The sequence below is a fragment of the Podarcis liolepis genome (assembly GCF_965112155.1).
Source record: "Podarcis liolepis genome assembly, chromosome: 5".
In the NCBI taxonomy this organism is placed as follows: domain Eukaryota; kingdom Metazoa; phylum Chordata; class Lepidosauria; order Squamata; family Lacertidae; genus Podarcis; species Podarcis liolepis.
Window position 1 is genome coordinate 39,049,959 of NC_139556.1, and position 19,775 is coordinate 39,069,733.

At 44.6% G+C, this 19,775-nt stretch overlaps 1 protein-coding gene across 2 annotated transcripts in view; it reads right to left on the reverse strand.

The window, feature by feature from the left end:
• SLC16A12 (solute carrier family 16 member 12) overlaps positions 1-19,225 on the reverse strand; it is a 42,007-nt gene extending 22,782 nt beyond the window's left edge. Inside the window, exons 1-2 of one of the 2 annotated variants that reach the window (XM_083503111.1) lie at positions 19,109-19,225; positions 1,638-1,707 (exon numbers count right to left, since the gene is read on the reverse strand). The gene's annotated coding sequence lies outside the window, so the exon portion shown is untranslated. The remainder of the gene's footprint in view (positions 1-1,637; positions 1,708-19,108) is intronic. The other variant, XM_083503112.1, reaches the window with a different exon arrangement.
• Positions 19,226-19,775: the final 550 nt, after the last annotated feature.

The following is a 19,775-nucleotide window of genomic DNA, read 5'->3' on the forward strand; positions in this document are numbered from 1 at the left end:
TGACCACCCCCAAACCTTTTGCACATAGAGAAACATTATAGCATCATGAGCACAAATCATCATGAATGCTCAATAGAAAGAATATCTAGCTGGGCCCATAGCTAATTTAAGCTGCAACACATTATTTTTTTAGATTTCTAAATAATGTAAACAGTTTGGAATGGCAACATTAGTTGTTGTTGTTTTTTAAGGAATAAAGGCAATATGTGGGGCTACCTCTGAAGACAGTTCAGAAACCTCAACTGGTGCAGAATTTGGTGGCCAGGTTTCTCATTGGGGCAAGATGGTTTGAATATATTACATTGCCCCTGGCCCAACTGCACAGGCTGCCAATTACTTTCCAGGCCCAATTCAAAGTGCTGGTTTTGACCTATAAAGCCTTAAATGGCCCAGGACCACAAGGTCCACCTCCCTCCATATGAACCAACCTAAATGTTGTGATCATCATCTGAGGCCCTTCTTTGTATGCCCCTTTTACAAGAGGTCTGGAGGCTGGCAACACAAGAACGGGCCTTTTCTGTGCCAGGGAAGCTGACCTGGCACCTTCATTATACAGTGGTACTTTCTTGGGCTCCATGATCACTGCAGATGGTGACAGCAGCCACAAAATTAAAAGACGCCTGCTCCTTGGGAGGAAGGCGAGTGCAAACCTAGACAGCGTCTTAAAAAGCAGAGACATCACCTTGCTAACAAAGGTCCGTATAGTAAAAGCTATGGTTTTACCCAGTAGTGATGTATGGAAGTGAAAGCTGAACTATAAAGAAGGCTGATCGCCGAAGAATTGATGCTTTTGAATTATGGTGCTGGAGGAGACTCTTGAGAGTCCCATGGACTGCAAGAAGATCAAACCTCTCCATTCTGAAGGAAATCAGCCCTGAGTGCTCACTGGAAGGACAGATCCTGAAGCTGAGACTCCAATACTTTGGCCACCTCATGAGAAGAGAAGACTCCCTGGAAAAGACCCTGATGTTGGGAAAGATGGAGGGCACAATGAGAAGGGGATGACAGAGGACGAGATGGTTGGATAGTGTTCTCGAAGCTACCAGCATGAGTTTGACTAAACTGCGGGAGGCAGTGGAAGACAGAAGTGCCTGGCGTACTCTGGTCCATGGGGTCACGAAGAGTCGGACACGACTAAACGACTAAACAACAACAACCTCAGGTTACATACGCTTCAGGTTACAGACTCCGCTAACCCAGAAATATTGCTTCAGGTTAAGAACTTTGCTTCAGGATGAGAACAGAAATCATGCTCCGGCGGTGCACCAGCAGTGGGAGGCCCCATTAGCTAAAGTGGTGCTTCAGGTTAAGAACAGTTTCAGGTTAAGAACGGACCTCCAGAACGAATTAAGTACTTAACCTGAGGTACCACTGTATACTGGTAGGTGCCAGGCAGAAATGTTTCTCTTCAACCAGGCCTTGGGCTGATTAACATTCCAAGGCCTTTTAAATATGTTAGTGGAGTAAACAATTTTGCTTCTGTTTTTGTTTTCTTATCTATTTTGTGTTATGTATTTTGCGTTCTTATTTCGTATTTTTGAGTTGTGAACCACCCTGCGATTTATTATAATAAATAACAGTAATAGCAATAATAATGTAAACCCCGTGTGTATCTGAATCCGCAACGCTTTGCTTACCTTGTAGATTTGGGAGCTGCCGGGATATGTACTTGTCAGCAGATCAGAGCAAAGAGATGGAAGGACATATCTGTAAGTACATAAACATAAGGTGGTTCTTAAAAGAAAAAAGAGGGATTTGTGCATCGCAACATGAGAAGCTGGACGTGTCCACACTTTTACATCCATATCTTACATCAAGGAGTTCAAGAGGAATGGCAGAGGAGTTGAAGCTAAAATGGGAGATGATCCATGTAACATCAGGGGATTGGCTCCACACTCAAAAATGGTCCACAGAGGGTAGGATAATTCTGGATCTGGCTCGCAAGGTGAAAAAAAATTCCCTATCCCTATTTTATAGTGCGGTCACTCCAAAACACATCTCACCCCCCAATTTTGTTAATCGGTAGCCTATTGTGTTACGTTGAAGTCTAGATTTGGCATGTGTTCCAAAGATAAAGGCACAGTCGAGATGAGTGCTACCACTAGGCAGCATGAGGTAGTTCAACTCAGGTGGAAAATCTCGGAATTGTCTTAGAGTAAATGATTTCTGCTTTCATCTTAAGTCTAGAATAGAATCGTTGGGCTAAAAGCAACACCACAAGAAAACTATCAACTGGATAAAATGAAATGAAACAATGAAAGAGAAGAAAAAGAAGTGGAGGTCAAGGGAAAGCACTTTTTCTTACCTATATGGATGTTAGGAAACTTTGAACTGGTCGCACAACTAATGCTCTGGTCTTTCAAAGAGAGAGACTCACATTCCATAAGTTTAAAGGTAACTGGTGTGGCCAGGCAAGTCAGCAAATTCTCTGTGCTCAATGAGCAATTTGGAGTTGCTGAATAACTCGCATTCCCAAATGTCTATTTTTCTGTATTACACACTTTTCTCAAAAGCTTTATTTTGAACTCCCACAGTAGAACAAAAGAAAAAGACCATGTTGTTATCTGAGTAACCAGCCAGCAGTAACTTCATGAACAGGGAATGGTTATTGGGAGGGAGGGTGTCCTACAGATTTGCACAGTTGCACTCCTGACTGTAACTGATATGGACAAAGGTTTTCAGGAGCTGCCATTCTCTTCCATTTGGTTGTTGACTCTTTCCCCTGCCCAAGAGTGTTACATTTAGAAAAAGAACCCCAGTCCATTTTGCCATGTTACTTAAGTGTGTTCATATTTCAATAACTTGTTTTTAAAATAATCAAAAGAAAAACAAAAACAACCCAATAACACACACACACACACACCGATAGCATTGGCTGTCAATCATCCAAAGGCTTAGTTAAAGAGGAACATTCTTGCCCTCACGCCTTTTAGGACAAGTAGTGATTTTTAAAGAACAACTGCTTATCCCTTCTGAACAGAAATTTTGCATTTAATTAACGAAATGACTGGTTATACTATACCACAAGATCCGAAGGTAGTTCTGTTATGCTATCTTCAGGATTTGATCAATGGTACAGTGGTACCTCGGTTTAAGAACAGTCCTGTTTAAGAATGATTTGGTTTATGAACTTCGCAAAACCAGAAGTAGTGTCCCAGTTTGCAAACTTTACCTCAGTCTAAGAACAGAATCCAAACGGTGGAAGGGCACCAGCGGTGGGAGGCCTCATTAGGGAAAGTGCACCTCGGTTTAAGAACGGTCTCGGTTTAAGAACAGACTTCCAGAACGGATTAAGTTCGTAAACTGGCCGCCTTCATCTGCCCCAGCTGCAATCCAACATGTCTCCTCCGCATCGGACTCTACAGTCAGAGCAGGCACTGTCCAACAGCTTGACCTCATCCTCAATGGCACACTCCTCCATTGTCTCCTGAGACAGACGGATGCCAACAAAAACTCAGGGGAACACTTCATGCGTCTGATGAAGTGAATTGTAGTCCATGGAAGCTTATGCTTTAAGAAATGTGTTAGTCCTTAAGGTGTCGCAAAACTCATTCTTTTTTGCAGCAAGAGACTAGCACAGCAGTTGTCTTGGTAGCCAAGTGGCATGGGAGAATATGGAATATCACATTCTTACTAAATTAACATGCTATAGAAGTGGGAGACTGACAAATGAACATCAGAAAAATAGGCTTATCCAAAGATGTTATTTGCAATGATTTGCATATACTGTTTTAGAATAATCAACTATCTACTTAGTTTCTGTCTTATAAACATGTCTCTCCCCCACTCCATCATTTCCAAGGTCCTTATGTATACCAGATTGTTAGTTATTATTATTTCTATGAATATCTGCATAGGTATGTTTCATATAGGCGTCATCATTTTAATTTTTGTAGCAATATGTGAATGTATGATTGGACCCTTAATACACGTGTTTTTTAAAATAAATAAAGGAGGTAGTGAAGTTGCTGCTACTCTTGAGTAATTCAAACAGGGGTGGGGAACTGAGTCTGGCCAGTGGGCCAAATCCTAATCTCCACATATACCCAGGGGGCAAGTTTGACAGGTGGGCGAGACCACCCACCTGTCAATCACCTGACATCATCATGACATTGGGACGCAACATCGCCTTTGAAGTACATTTCTAAGTGGTTGTGGAAAATGGAAACAGAAAGCCGTCTGCTCTCTTTCCAACAGCTGTGCCAGAGGAGAGGAGAGGAGAGGAGAGGAGAGGAGAGGAGAGGAGAGGAGAGGAGAGGAGAGGAGAGGAGAGCATGAGCTAGATGCTTGCTGCTGATTGGAACAGTCTGTTCTACATTCTTAATGTATGCAGTGCCTGCCTGAGTAGACATGGATGTAAGAATGCTCTTGTTCCCATTAAAGGTCATATGGGGCGAGGGATAGGAGAAGAGGCCACGTGAGATCAAGGCGTACCCTTGCATCTCTGCCATGTGTGTAACCAACACACCCTTGTGCGAACCTCCCAAAGAAAATGGAACACATCTGTGCCAGCTTTTCATTAATACTTGCCTTGTTTTTTGCTTCGTTTGGAAAGGATTAATCAACGATGGGATCATTGCCCCTGCAGAATTCTGGCTGTGTGCAATGACAGATCAGTTGTTTAAAGCAAAGAAAAAGAAAATAAAAGGGATCAAGGACCATGCGAATAAAAGAAAGATCAGGCGGGCTACCTCTGGTTAAGCTCTTCTCAGGGTCCTCCCTTGGAAACAATGCATTTAAGAGACCCAACGGCTGCAGATAGGTGACAATAGATAGGATTAACTGGAACTGTTGCTATACCCATTTCATGTCTGAGCTGCATTTTCTTGTGTGGCGGTTTGGTTCAGACATGAAGGTGCCATTGCTTATGGAGCCAAGTCAGCCCCACCCACACCCAAGACAAAAGTAGCAGCAGGCTTGGGGAAGCCACAATGTTTGCAGAAGTTCAGGTTTATTCTGGGGCAGTGGCAAGCATTACTCAGTTCCATTCCAATCTGGTTCAGACCTGGCCACAAGACTGAGATGTCACTGATCACCCTTTGTAGAAAGTGGGGCAGGGGAGTGTGACCTCGCTTTTACTTCATGATCTCTCATTGGCTTTCAATATCATTGGCTATGATATCCTTCCAGGCTGGCTCCAGGGAATGGGAATTGGGGGCATAGTTTTACAGCAACCATGTGCTTCATGTAACCATTTAGTCTGCCTTAGTCATGCAGTTGTGCAATGGGTTGTTTTTACGTAGGCTCCTCAAGTAGTGTGTGCTGAGGTTGCAAGTTTTTTGTTTTGTTTTTTGAGATTGTTTACTCCTACACTTGTGCAGCTATTATAATTACGCTATATGTATATTAATGTTTTATGTTTAACAAACTGTGGGGTCAATAAGAACACACATACCATTTTGGACATTGATGAATGTTACATAGTGGGATATTGTTGACTCTCATGACTTATGTATCACTATATTGTTTTACTGCAAAATGAACGTTATCAATAAAAGCATAGTTTTCTGTTTGTAAATGAGGTCACCCTCAGTACCTTCCACTAAGTATTTTATCTTTATAGCTTTCTTGGGTACCCAAAAACAAAACAATAAGCGTCAGTGTTTCTATCAACAAAGGGTTAAATAGAAGATCGCGTTGTTCACATTAATCCTTGTATGATTTATTTTTTTTAAGTATGAGGAGAAAAGTAAACAATAATCTAATGGTTTCCTGAGCAATTATTGTTACTGAAAAGTTAAGCCACCGAACTAGAGGATAAAAATAATAACCAAGTGATCTACTTGATTTTCCATAGCAATAATGTATCAGCCAGCTTTAAAGTCATTATCCTAAAGGTCTGTCCCCTTTCAACTAAACCACCAAAGAGATAACTTTCTCGTGGGAAACACTTCGCCTTGGATATATATTATTTCCTTTCTTTCCTTTTGGCAGAAAATAAGAGGTTAAAGTTTAATTTTAAAAAAATGAAAACAAGAAAAAGATCGGGGGTGGTGGTGTCTGTATCATAACTTCCTTTTAAAATCAAATCCATTCATTATGGAGTTTTTTCCCCAGAATACACCACAAACAAAAGAAATGTTATTTCCTTAAAGATTACCACCCACGCCATTAGCTTCTCACAAAAATGCTAAATAATCAAGCTTAGTGAGAATGATTACAATCTTCTACTATAACATGAAATAAGATACAGAATATGAAAGCGAAGAAATGATTGAGTCCAATTCACTCCCAGGGGAGACCAGACAGGGCACTCGGTGAAGACCATTTTTCCCACAGAAATTTTAAGTAAGCTTAAGATTTTATAGCTAATTTTAAATGGTTTATATCCTTTATATCTCTTTTGTGACCACTTAGAAATGATGGTGTTAATATACGGCAATATACGGCAAATGGCAGAAATCAATCAAATCAATAAAATGATCAATAAAGTACTGAACTTTATGCTTTGATCCGATCCTTCCTCCAAGGAACTCAATGAATGGATGCACCAAATGCAGAGGAAACCTCTTTTCCCACCCAGATGCCTTCCAAGATTATGACCTGGTCTGCATGGTGAAGTGAGCCAATTTGTGTGCAAATTTGCGGGTTCCCAGAGAGGAGCTCACAGTACTTTGCTCCTTTCCTGCCCCTCTTGGCTGCTGAATTAAGCTAAGCCAAGATTTGTTCTAGTGTGTCATCCACACCAGGACTCACGATTAACTTTCTCCTCCTCGCTATCAGCTAAGGTCAAGAACAAACCTTGGCTGAAGCTTGTGGTTAGCAAGAAGAGAGCCTAATCATGAGCCCCAGTGCAGATATTGAGTTGATGGCTTGGGTATGGAGGGTGCTAATTGGTTCCAACCAAACCTGTGGTTTTGAATCTGCAAAAAAGGGGTCTGTACAAGATGGAACCTGCTGTACTGGCGAAAGAAACCAATCTTTTCATAAGATAATGGCATTAGCCAGCCAAGCTAAGTACCCCCACTTGCATGACTAAACAGACGGCCATGTTATCATGGAGACAATGGAGGGATGGTGTTATACAGGAGGGGGCAAACATTTTCCCTACCCCCTCACCTGGCTGGAGGTGACATCATATTGTAAGGAGGAGAACAGCAAAGGCTGGTTGGCATGTTTAATGTTGACTGGAAGCTGGAAAGACAGGGAGGCTTTTTGCTCTTTGCTGAATCCAAAGCTATGGCATTGGGGACCCCTCACCCCACCCCTAGAACCCTAACAGGGAAGCAAGATCTGTTGGAGCATTGATGTAATAATCCATTCCATCCTATGCTCAGGTTGTATATATGTGTAAATACAACCATGTATCCTAAAGACACTACAATCTCCATTGACCTGCATTCCAAGGAAACCAAACCATGAATGAGCTCCTGGAACCCCTGGAATCTCTCGCCGCTCAAAGATTGGGGCATGCACAGTAATACGCATAGATGCAAATGTAGCCTGACTGCAAACACTGACTGCCAAGAGGATTTTCTGGGCTCAGAACACTATATGTGGTCTGGGCCCTCTACCCCACCTGCAGCCTGTACTGCTGTGTATGTCATAGTAATACTAAAACAAATGTCTCTGGCCTGATTAAGATGGTGCACAGCTAGAGTTTCACTTCATGTGAAGTGAAATAAATAAAAAGTGAGAAGGATGCCCCTGCTGGTCTCCACATTTTAGGCCCCAGAAGCTGCAACCGTATACATGCTTACTTGGGAATACGGAGGGTAGATCAAGCATCAAATTGGCCCATAGTCCACTTTTCTCTAGTTTGGCTTGTAGTGTCTTTCTGTGAATTTCTCTAATACTGGGCTTTTTTCCTTTTCCAAGTTTTTGAATTCAACAGCCTTTGTTCCCATAGGGCAGGCATAGACAAACTCGGCCCTCCAGATGTTTTGGGACTACAGCTCCCATCATCCCTGACCACTGGTCCTGTTAGCTAGGGATCATGGGAGCTATAGTCCCAAAACATCTATGCCTGCCATAGGATTTGGTCAGCTACCATCTTTGATCTTAACTGTGTATTCAATTTAACTTATTTTATTCACTGTTGAGATGGTTATATTAGCCATTAACCACTGTTAACATATATTGGCTTATTGTTAATCTTTCTCTCACTTTTTGGCCCTGTGACGCAAGCAGAAAGCACAGTCACTGTCTTTCATCTAAATGTGAGTCTATGTTATTTATTAATGTAGCGAAAAATGAGCTTTACTTGTACAGTGGTAACTCTGGTTACGAACTTAATTCATTCCGGAGGTCTGTTCTTAACCTGAGGTACCACTTTAGCTAATGGGGCCTCTCACTGCCGCTGGCGCGCAATTTCTGTTCTCATCCTGGGGCAAAGTTCTTAATCCGAGGTACTACTTCTGGGTTAGCAGAGTGTGTAACCAGAAGCGTCTGTAACCTGAAGCGTCTATAACCGAGGTGTTTGTAACCCAAGGTACCACTGTATTTTGTGAATGTTAAAATGTGAGCTGGATGTGTATATTTTTCTAATAACATTGTGACAAATTTATAACATTGTAATAAACAGTTTATTTTTCCATCATGCTGTTTATGCTTATTAATTTTCATTATTAATCCATGCAAAAATACCCAATACTGTATTGTGGATTGTTGTTTTTTGTTGTTGTTTTTTTCTGGACAGAGCATGTGGGTTGGGGGAGGGGGGGAACCATAAACATCCAGTGCCCTGAAATCTGTCCAAAAATCGAAAGCAACAATCAATGAAATGGGCAGTCATTTACTTGACAATGTAAATTGTGTAGATGGCAAGAAAAAAGTCACCAAGAAGAGTAACTCCAGGAAGGGGGTGAAAGTGCATCATCCCCTCAACCTCACTTCCAACAGGCAGTAACCCTGAAGCAAGATGCATAATTCAATTAGCAAGGTAAAGGGACAGTGCTGTGGTCTAAACCACTGAGCCTCTTGGGCTTGGAGATCAGAAGGTCGGTGGTTCAAATCCCTGCGACAGAGTGAGCTCCCATTGCTCTCTCCCAGCTCCTGCCAGCATAGCAGTTCAAAAGCACGGCAGTGCAAGTACATATATAGGTACCACTGTGGCGGGAAGGTAAATGGCTTTTCCGTGCACTCTGGTTTCCGTCTCAGTGTTCCATTGCGCCAGAAGCGGTTTAATCATGCTGGCCACATGACCCGGAAAACTGTCTGCAGACAAACACCAGCTCCCTCGGCCTGAAAGCGCCGCAACCCCATAGTCGCCTTTGACTGGACTTAACCATCCAGGGGTCCTTTACCTTTAGCTTACTTCAATTAGCAATTACCAGTTCAATGAGATTTCAGCCAATTCTAAAAGTGTAATTAAAAATTGTAAACAATAACATTACTTATGAAGAGCTAAAGAGAACTGAAGCAAACTGGCACAGCTAATGTGTCTACCAAGTATCGCTGGGAGTCCCACTGAACTCAGTGGAGCTTACTTCCGGGTAGACAAAAGCAACCCAAAATGCTTATTTTCCAGTCGCTCCGGATATTTGCAACATGCGCCATAGGATTACAAAATGTTATCTAAGGACACAACATCTCCTTCTCCAGGAAACAATCCCTTGCTGAGATGTGCAGCAACGGCGCCGCTGTACAACTTTGTTGTTTTGCCAATTTTACATCTCAGCCACAGGTCACTTTGCAAAATGCAGACCAAAGTCAAGCCATTTTATTGTCCCTTCCTCCCAAATGCTGTTTTGATTGCAGGATCGCTACTACCAGTACTGCTACATTTTTTGGTAGAGGATATGCCTTTGCTGTATAGTGACACAAACAGTATGTTTTTCCAACTGTTACAAAAGTTCTAAGGTTTCAAATATAAAATAAATGTTTGTAGGTGCACAAGGTAAATACACACATATAAGTATATAAACCACAAGTCTGAAAGAGTACAGAGAGCAATCCTGAAGCCATCTTGACCTTTAATGACACCCCCCCCCTTATTTCCTGTGCAGAAGGAAATATATTGGAGAAACCTTTTCCAATCATTCTTTTCACTTACAAATCCTGTCTTAAGGTCATATTTTGTGTATGAATAGGGTATGTCTGTGACCTGGCCAGGTAATGCAATCAGTGACCATTATCAGGTATCTTGTCAGACAGGAGACAAGCCACACTCTCTTCTGTTATAGACCGCCTCTTTCTGTGACACGTATATTATGCCTTTTCGGTGGTCTTTGGCTAAGGAGTTGGCAATTTCAAAATGTCATTCTGGCGCACCTTTGCTCTGGGTCCTCACCTCCTTGCAAGGGGTGGTGGGACTCTCTTGCAACATAAAAATAAAGATCTTCCTTGCTTTCACTCAATTTTCTCTGATCGACCTAGGGGGAAACTGAATCCTCTGATGGAGAGTTGGGCTGTAAAAGCCAACCCTAATTTTTTTCTAGAACACTATTATTGTTCTGGGTTACCCGTATCTAGGAAGCAATGTTATACTTCAAGACTTTCTTTGATTTATTTGTATTTATTTTTTTCCAGACTTATATTCTGTTATAGCAGACTGGCTCATGTCGAGTTGGCCAACATGAAAACATTCCTTTCTCCAAAAATGTATTAATAGTAGGAGCACTAATAGCAGAAGCGGTTATTTTTATGCTATCTTTATAGATAAAAGTAAGGTAGGAGGAAATGACAGCCCACCAACCGGGTCAAGTTCACAACCTAAATTCAGTAGAAAGGGAAACAGATGGAAAGGAAGCCAGAGAACCAGGAACATATAGCTCCATTTCAAATGAGGACTGAGGTGTAAAGGGTTAAGGAAGGAGGGGAGTGGGGGGGGACCCTGAACGGGCCAAGGAAAAGCACAGGCATGTGGAAGTCAAGTTGTAAGGAAGCACAAAATGCAGGCACCTATAGAACACGTTTGCTGCTTACTTGACACGGAAACCAAGGTGGAAGCCTGAACTCAACCATTTCTATGCTTTTTTTATTCAGCGTGACTTCCTCCGTGTAAAGCACTTCAACTCTTTTCTTAAAGCAAACTTTTTTGAATACAGAATCAAACATACCGTAATGTTAGTAAGCACACTTAATACACACGGGGGGGGGGGGGCATTTGAGCAAAAACAGAGAGAAAGAGAGAGAGTTGAGGAAACAAATAACGCTGCTCCCTAATCTGTTTTCAGAAACGAAGCAAGACAGGAGGTTTGAAAACTCAGCAGTAAAGCAAAGAGTGAGGCAAAACAGCTTAAGGCTTAGGCTGTTGACTTTGGTCTATTATTTATTTAATAACAAAAGAAAATAACTCTTTGGATCTTTTCCATTGTCTCATGACTGCAGCAATGCACAATCAATTTTTTAAAAAGAAGTATGAAGCCTGCTTTTTCCTTAATTTTCCCACACACTCCATGTGCAGAGTCAACGTTGCAAAATATGCAGCTAAAACAAGGAGTTTCCCAGGACATCTCCATACCATACATTTAAAGCACATCCAACTCACTTTTAAAGCCCAGGACTCCCCCCCCCCAAAAAAAAAATATGGGAACCCTAGTTTGTAAGGAATGTTATGAGGGGAAACTACAATTCCATAGATTTATCCCAATCACTTTTAAAAACAGATTTACCACATTTATCACATGTACAAATGAAAAAGGGCTTTTGCATTTGTTGCTTCATGAAGTACCAAAGCAGGCAAATGTATACCGTAGTTAAGTGGCATACTTTACTATAGCAAAAATAACAGAGTCACGTGGCTAACGCATTCATGAAAGTCCACCATATATTTTTTTTACGGCAAAAGCTTTTGTGAACTACACTCCACTTCATTAGACGCATGAGACGCCTTTCTGAGTTGAAAGTGTGCATGTATTTCATTCTTAACCGTGGCCATTCACACACACACAAAGTTGTGTTGATAACACAGGCATCTTCACACTGGCAAGTCAGTTAACCCATGTCATGTGATTTGTGTTTTTAAAAGAAATCCACTGTGACAATGCAACCCACAAATGACAGAACAGAACCTCTTGATGAATTGTAATTCTGGGGTTTTACATTGAAGTCCCCATTTGAGGTTCCTTTGGTCCAGAACAGTCCCCTTAAGATCAATTACAAACCATGGCTTAGTATGAGTGAGCAGGCTCCTATAGAGCAGATTATAGCCACCTTGCTCAACCTTGGTTATTTTGCTTCTGCACTGCGTTGAGCCAAGTCATGGATTGGCATAACCTGGACTTGTGATACAGCACTGTCCAGACAAACCACAAACCAGTCCTACCGTGGTTTACAGCTTGTGATTTGTCCAGGAGAGTCAACCATAACCCTGGTTTCCAGTGGTTGCGGATGCTTCTTGAGACTGGGAGGGTAGAAGGCAGGGAGACCAGCAGTAAGCAGAGCCACAGCAAAAGACAGGAACAGCCAGGTAATTCCAGGTTTGCTCCCATCCTCCTTCCCCGCAAAGTTCTACAAGAATGAGGAGGAAGAAGCTGGCAAGCAATGCCACTCCTTGGGCTGGTTGTATGTAACGAGACAGCAGGCAGGCAGGGGAGGGGAGGCTGAGGTTGGGGGGGCAACGCATGCTTCCGATGACACACTAAGCCAAACCATGGCTTAGCTCAGAGGGAAGAGAAATTGGCTACTGTGTTCTCTCTGGGAATCTGCACATAAAAATATTTCTGGAGAAATGCTGTGCGGTGGGACTTTGAAATAAACTGTAGCAATGAAAACGGATTTTACGAAGACTGGTGCTACCTGTAATCAAGGCATAACTTTTAGAGCACGCCTTAATCCTGCCGCGTTTCATTAAGTTTTCTTGTTGTCCTAGTAATTTGCCAGCATTGAAGGAAACGTTCCTTCATCAGCTCTGCAGGGAACAGGCATGGAAAGCTGTGAGCAGAAGTTGGCCACTCCAATCTGCTTGTTAATACAATCAAATCACTGTACTCAAAAGCCTCCATGCAAAACTCACTCGAACCAGTTCCTCCTGAGCAATGAATTCATCACTAGGTGGCTTTTGTTGTTGTTTTTTAAAGTAGTAAGTGCAATCTGGCGGCATCATTGAGAGAAATGAGAGCTAGTCTAGAGGGCTCCATAAATAAATCCTGACGCAGGACCAAACTAATGGCAGCATAAAAAAAGCATGTTTCTCCAAGGTTGAAAGCCTTAAGAAGTTTCTGCAGACTTCCATCTATGCCCAAATTTCACCGTAAATAAGTAAATTGTTGCCGATAAGGCTTGGATCCTAAAAAAAAATAAGGGAAGGAAAGTTTTGCATCCCATAAACCCCTGCAGTGGTTTACTGGGGGTCTACTGGAAATTGGCCCAAATACTTACCTAAAGAAAAATTGCTTTCCCGCGGACCATGAGCAGAAGAAATCTGTATTCAATGAGCCATAGCTCAGTTGCAGAGCATCAAATTTAATCTGCTTTGAATGCAGTGGTTAAATTGCTAGTATCTCCAGGTACGTCTGGAAACACAATCCCTCCCTGTCTGAAACCCTGCCAGTCAGTGTAGACAATACTAAGCTAGACTGACCAACGGCCTGACTTGGTGTAAGGCGGCTTCCTAAGTTCATTTGAAGAAAAAGAATTATCGGTGCATTTGCACAAGTTCATCCATATCCAGTGGTGGCACTCTCGCCAACACACAACGAAAAGAGTGGGAGGAAGGGAATGAGACCAAGTATAGGACGATTGCTGTGCGCACACACACACACACACCCTGCCCAAGACCCACAACATAGATGACAAATTCCATCACATCCATACCACCCACCCACCCTGCCTATGGATGCAGCCAGTGGGATTCAGGGGGTGCAGCTGCCCACCCAACCAAATAAATAAATAAATAAATAAATAAATAAAAATGCATAACTAACTGACCAATTATGCCACAGATAATGCAGTTCGGGCCCCCTAGCATAAAGTCTGCCCCCCCCCAAATAAAACCTGACTAGGCCCCTGACTCTGCCCATAATTTATCTTCAGATTTCCTGGAAAAGCTTATGACAATTCACACAAATAATGCAATAAAATCCATAAAGATGTCAATCCTGAACCTTTAAAATCAAGCATCCACCCAAGAAAACTACTGTGGTTAATTCCCTTTCCACCCTTTCCAGAGATGAGTTTTTCTACTGCAGGGCAGCTTTTATATGACCCTTCTCCCTGAAAGCACTAATACTAGCAATATGTGACAAGAGAATACAGGTTAGAAAGGGAGGTGCATTACTTGATCCTTTGCATTGGTAGTTGAATCTGGGTCCTTATCCATGCAGAGCATGTGCTCTAACACTGAATCATGGCCCACTTCTCAAGATGAACCTCCCCAGACACAAAGGGGGCCCAACCAGCAGAAGAGAAAATATTGATGTATATGCATCTTTTAATGTAGGGACAAGGAAAGTTGCGCCAACCTTCTACCCCAGCCTTTGCCATCCAGATGTTTTGGACTACAACTTCCATCAGTCCCAACCAGCTGCACTGCCTGGGGCTGCTGGGAGTTGTATTTCAAAACATCCAGAGAGCCCCAGGTGGGCAAAAGTCACAACTCTGCAGAGATGCAAAAGCCTTTGCATCTGATTACCTACAACCTAGTCTGGCATGGTGGGTGGGGGGGGGATGCTTGCTTCAGATCTGGGTGGAAGAGCATTTGGATAACCCATTCTCAGCCTATTTCCCCACTGCACTGCATCCCTTCCTCTCCTGCTGCTTCCTGCTTTTGAAGTTTGCTCTGGCAAAAGGAATGATTTGAAGGGGAGGGAGAGGGGCGGCCAGTGGGGGGGCATTAGCAAGGCACACATTCTTGCTTGTAAACAAGCAATGCTTCCAATTGCCATACTTACTAGTTTTAGCTTGTTTCAGTCTGTCGGGTGCACTGAGATCAATGGGGCTTACACCCAAGAGAGCAGGCAAAGGATATGAAGGCATACCAGTACTAGCAGCTTGGAAAATGTACATCCTTTTAAAATGATGTGCCTGAGTAGAACAGCTGGTTGCCTACATTGACTAGGGTCATTAATTTGCATCTTAGAGACCTTGTTCCAGGGCAGTAGAGTAGGAGATGTTGAAGATGCTGCACTGTTGCCTTTGTCTGCTCTCTTTCCTCACCTGCTTTAGCAAGCAAAATGCCTAGTTTTAGCCCCCCAGGAGGAGGCAGGGACCAAAGGAGGTGCAGCAGCTGTCTCAGATACAAGTTCTCCAGTGAGACCTGGCAACCCACTGAACTGGTAAATATGTTGACAGATCTTCCCTATAATCCTTTGCTCAAAATTCACATGGACCGAATGTTCTTTCCACAAATTGAAAGAATGGGAAATGTCCAGTTTTCCCTTTAAAAACACACACTAAAACCCCGAATTTGTGTTTTATAGGGGTATGGCAAGTGTGTTGATAACTATCTAAGTCCTCTGGGGACTTATCTGGGGAGCCTCACTGAACACAGTGGGACTTACTTCTGAGTAAGCCAGTATAGGATTGCACTGCACAATAGGCAATGTAGTTTTAGCACTCCGCCTATGGGTCTAAAAGCACACCACCACATTCTTGTGTTCTCTGTTAATTAATCTAAACAGACAGCCACTCCCAGTTCCATCTTCCAGGTCACTAATGCATATTAGAATCCTCAGTTTATTGGGCAACTGGGAAGCCAGAATCAGGGACTCCCTGTTCCCAGATACGGTACTCCCTGTTCCCAGATTAATCAGCAGGAGGTGCAATTATGTGATCCTATATATGTGGTGCACACCCTGTATTGTACTTAAGAACCAGATAGAAATTCTGGCCTCATAAAAGCTTATCAGATGCACTGCGCATCATGCAACACCAAAAACACCTGCTCTTCTATTCTTCTTATAAATTATTTGGAATAATTAACCTCTCTAGATTCATATTCCTAATTACATCGGGGATGCAAAACTCTACTACAGTGTTTCCCAAACTTGGGTCTCCAGTTGGTTTTGGATCACAATTCCAATCATCTTGCTAGTTCAGGATGATGGGAGTTGTAGTCCAAAAACAGTTTGAGGACCACGTTTGGGAAACACTGCTGTACCCACAATATGATGGCCTGGATTTGGACTTGGAGGCTGAACCTGAGGAATCCCAGCCTGCACAGGATTCCCCGCCTCCAGAACCAGCTGAGCTGGGGCTGGGGCTTGAGCCTGAAGGGTCCTCACCTGTGCTGGATCCTCAGGTGCAGGCACCAGCTGAGTCTGCTCTGGCTCCTGAGGTGATGGAAGACCCATTGCCTGCAGGTGCTCCACTCTCAGCCCCATCAGGGGAAGTTGAGGATGCCTCTGGTTCCGGTAACCCTCCAGCCTCTCCTGAGCTGCAGAGGCTCAGGGCAGAGAGGTGGAGGGAACTAAGTTCCCGCAGGAGGAATGCTCGCCTCCAGGCCAGGAGAGGCGAGTCACCTGTGGACCGGGGCCGCCCTATGCCTCTGGGCAGATAAAAGCCAGCCAGCCCCAGTCCCAGGTTGCGGGAGCAACATTGTTGGTAACCTGTTCCTGCCTGTACCCTGTCCTGCCGGATCTCCTGACCTCGCCCGACTCCCTGCTTTGGACCCAGCTTCTACTTTGATGAACGGCCTCATTACTGCACCCTTGACCTCGGACTGGACTCGGACCACGCCTCATGGAAACCCACGGGACCAGCACACACACAAGCTCTTAGGGGTGATGGTTGGAAGTAACTCTTTTTACAATTAAGTTTATGGCAGGGCATCCTCCAGATGTTGCTGGACTATAACTCCCATCAGTACTCATTAGCATGATGGGAGTTGTTGTTCCACACCTTCTGGAAAGCACTATGATGGCTTCTGCTGGTTTGTGGGATGAGAAAAGGCATGTTTGGGCTAAAATTTGGGGAGCCGAAGGATTTGTGGGTATAGCTTGACCAAGCCAATCTGCCGCTTCCTTCCTCTTCAGCCCACGCTGAGAGTCACAATTCACTTTCTTACCACTTTTGAGCTTCCTAAGAACACCTTTGCTCCACAACTCTCTCTAGAATCCTGGTTAGCAATTATTTTTTAACAGTGGGAGAGTGGAAGAGAGTCTATATTTTGCCTTGAGTAAAAGAGCCAGCAAGCATCATATGCTCCTCCACCCGCTGACTCATTCTAGTAAAAACTGGGCGAAACACAAGCAAAGGTCTCTTTAATCCTTTCCTCCCCAGTTCATCCATGGTGCCTCCATTGTGAGACACAGGCAAAGAGGCTAAAGAAAAATCTACCCCACCAATGCGAACGGGAGAAAATAATTCTGTTCTTATTCATTCCTTACTTGCCAAGACCAAGGGGTGGGTGGCTGGGTGGGTGTGCTTTGACTCTCCAGATGTTGCTGAACTATAACTCCCAGCAGCCCCAGCAAGCACAACCAGAGATAAGGATGTTTGTAGTTCAGCAACATCTGGAGGGCCAAAGGTTCCCCACACTTGGCTTAGGTCTTGGCTCACACATAGAAGCATCAGCAGCTGAGAGTGCAGATAGTAAGGGCAGGCTCCTTGGGCCTGGAGGTCATGTGAAAGATGGCCAGGTGCAAGCAAACAAATAAAACCAGACTCCTGCATCTTTGATAGTTGCATAGAAAGGGGGATTTCAGCAGGTATAGCTTGCCTGACCAGCGACATGTGCTGAAATTTCCTCTTCCACACAAATGTTAAAAGTACAGGAGCCTGGTACACTTTTTGTCTCTGACCATCTTAGTTGGGGGGGGGGTACACAGAGTGAGCAGTTCATTTTCAATAGCCTGCCTCTCCTCTCTAGGTCAGGTGTGTGGCTGACCTCCAGCTATTGTTGGACTCCAACTCCTATAAGCCCCAGGCACCATGGCCAAGGGTAAGGTTACCAGATTTTTTTTCAATGAATCCGGGGACACTTTTCAACTTCAGTTGAAGGGGGTGGATTTTGTCAGGGGACTGTCCCCAGGAAACGGGGACATCTGGTAACCTTAACCAAAGGTCCAACAACAATGGGAGGGTCACACATCTCCCACCTCCTGCTCCAGCCTAATCTCCACTTCCAACCAGCCACCTTTTCTCCTTCAACCTACTTCCCTTACACTTATTTATTTTAAGCATTTTTCACTCTGTTCTTCAAGCAAAAAAAGCCTGCAAGAGCAACTTACACACATAACAGCAAGGATAACAAGACGGTCCTTGCCTGCAGGCTTCCCATCTAAAGTACACAACACAAAAGGGAAAAAACAAAAAGAGATGGGAAGGGAGAAAGAAAACAAGCAAAACTCAGGATGCTGCCTGACTATCACCTGTTTCGTGGGAGAGGGATGCTAGGACATGGTGAAACTTGAAAGGAATCAAAACAAATGCTCAACCAAGACCTGACATAATCTAACCTCGGGCAACCTTTGTGCAATGAAGTCCGGAGGAATGCTCAATAAGCTAGTCGCCTGGAGCAGTCCTCAGGCACCGGTTCTTAAGTTAGGCAGCAGGAGGGCCAACTTGAATAAAATATAGGGGGAGCGCATGTCAGGTAGACCCTGCCCCACATAATCGAACACATGACACGGTGCATACCATTTGAATGGCAATGGCCATCAACTTGGGGAGTCCTAGCCCCCTCAATTGGGGGGGGGGCAAAGGGACCTCGGCCCCCAGGAGTCAGCTCCTATGTTAGGCAGTAAGCTCTTATATGAACGACCAGCTGGATAATTCGAGCAAAGGATTCCCACTCTTAAAAAAAGGATGCTTAAGTTATATATCACCACTATTGCTCCCTGTCCTGCCATTCCACCCCTCATGAACACAAAACAGGTGTGTGCCTTTCCTTCCTGGGAAACCCAGCCAGATGGGCAGGGTATAAATAATAAATTATTACTATTATTATTATTATTATTATTATTATTATTATTATTATTACAATGTTGCTTGCTGAAAGGCTGCACCGGCTGAATTTCCGCCTGGCGTGTGCAGCTGTGCTTTAAAGCCACAGCAGTGCTACTGCACACCTGGGTAAGGTAGCTCAGCTGGTTAGAGCATGGTGTTGGTCATAACACCAAGGCTGAAGGGGTGGGAGGCAGCTGCAGAGTCCAGGGGGCTGGACTAGATGATCCTCAAGGTCCCTCTTCCGAACACTACAGTTCTAGGATTCTATGGCAAGCAACCCTTTAGGCAATATACATATACATATATACACGCGCACGCCCCACACACCCACGCTCACCTGCGGTCGTCTTGTAGCCGCGCGGGCACGCGCGCTCTCCCTCCGCCGCCGCCGTGGCTCCTCTGGGCGGCCGGGCTGCGTGCGGGTCTGTGCGGGGGACGAGGGCGGGGAGAAAGGGTCACCTAGCGCACGAGAGGCGGCTCCTCCTCGGAGCCTGCAGCTCCGGCTGCTGCCCCCGGCTCGTCTGTGCAGCGGAATCAAGGGCGGCGGGGAAGTCAGCCCTCTGCCCAGGCCTGGCCCCCTCCGGGAATCGGATTACAGGGCCGGCCTCCCTCCCCGGGATTTATTTGGGGCCCTCGGCACCGCGGAGATTTAGCCGGAGAGCAGCCGGGGGCGGGAGCAAGCGGCTGCTTAATCCAGGCCGGAGGGGAGCGGGGCCGAGCTGGAGGCAGAGGAGGGAGGAGGCTTCCCGCAGAGCCCCGCCGGAGCATGTCTACTCGGGAGTAAGTGGCGCGGAGGACGGGGAGATGCCCAGGCAGGGAGACAGAGCTAAGCCGGCAGCCGCCGCCGCGCCCACAGCCAAGCGTGTTTCGTCTCGCCGCGTTTTCCCGCTCCAGAAAAGGTTTTGCTTCTGCTGCTGCTGCTGCTGTTTGGCCACGTTGGTGCCCAAGAGAAAAAGCCCTCGCTTGCTGCTCTGTTGTATCTGCTCAGCGGCAGAAGGCGGGGT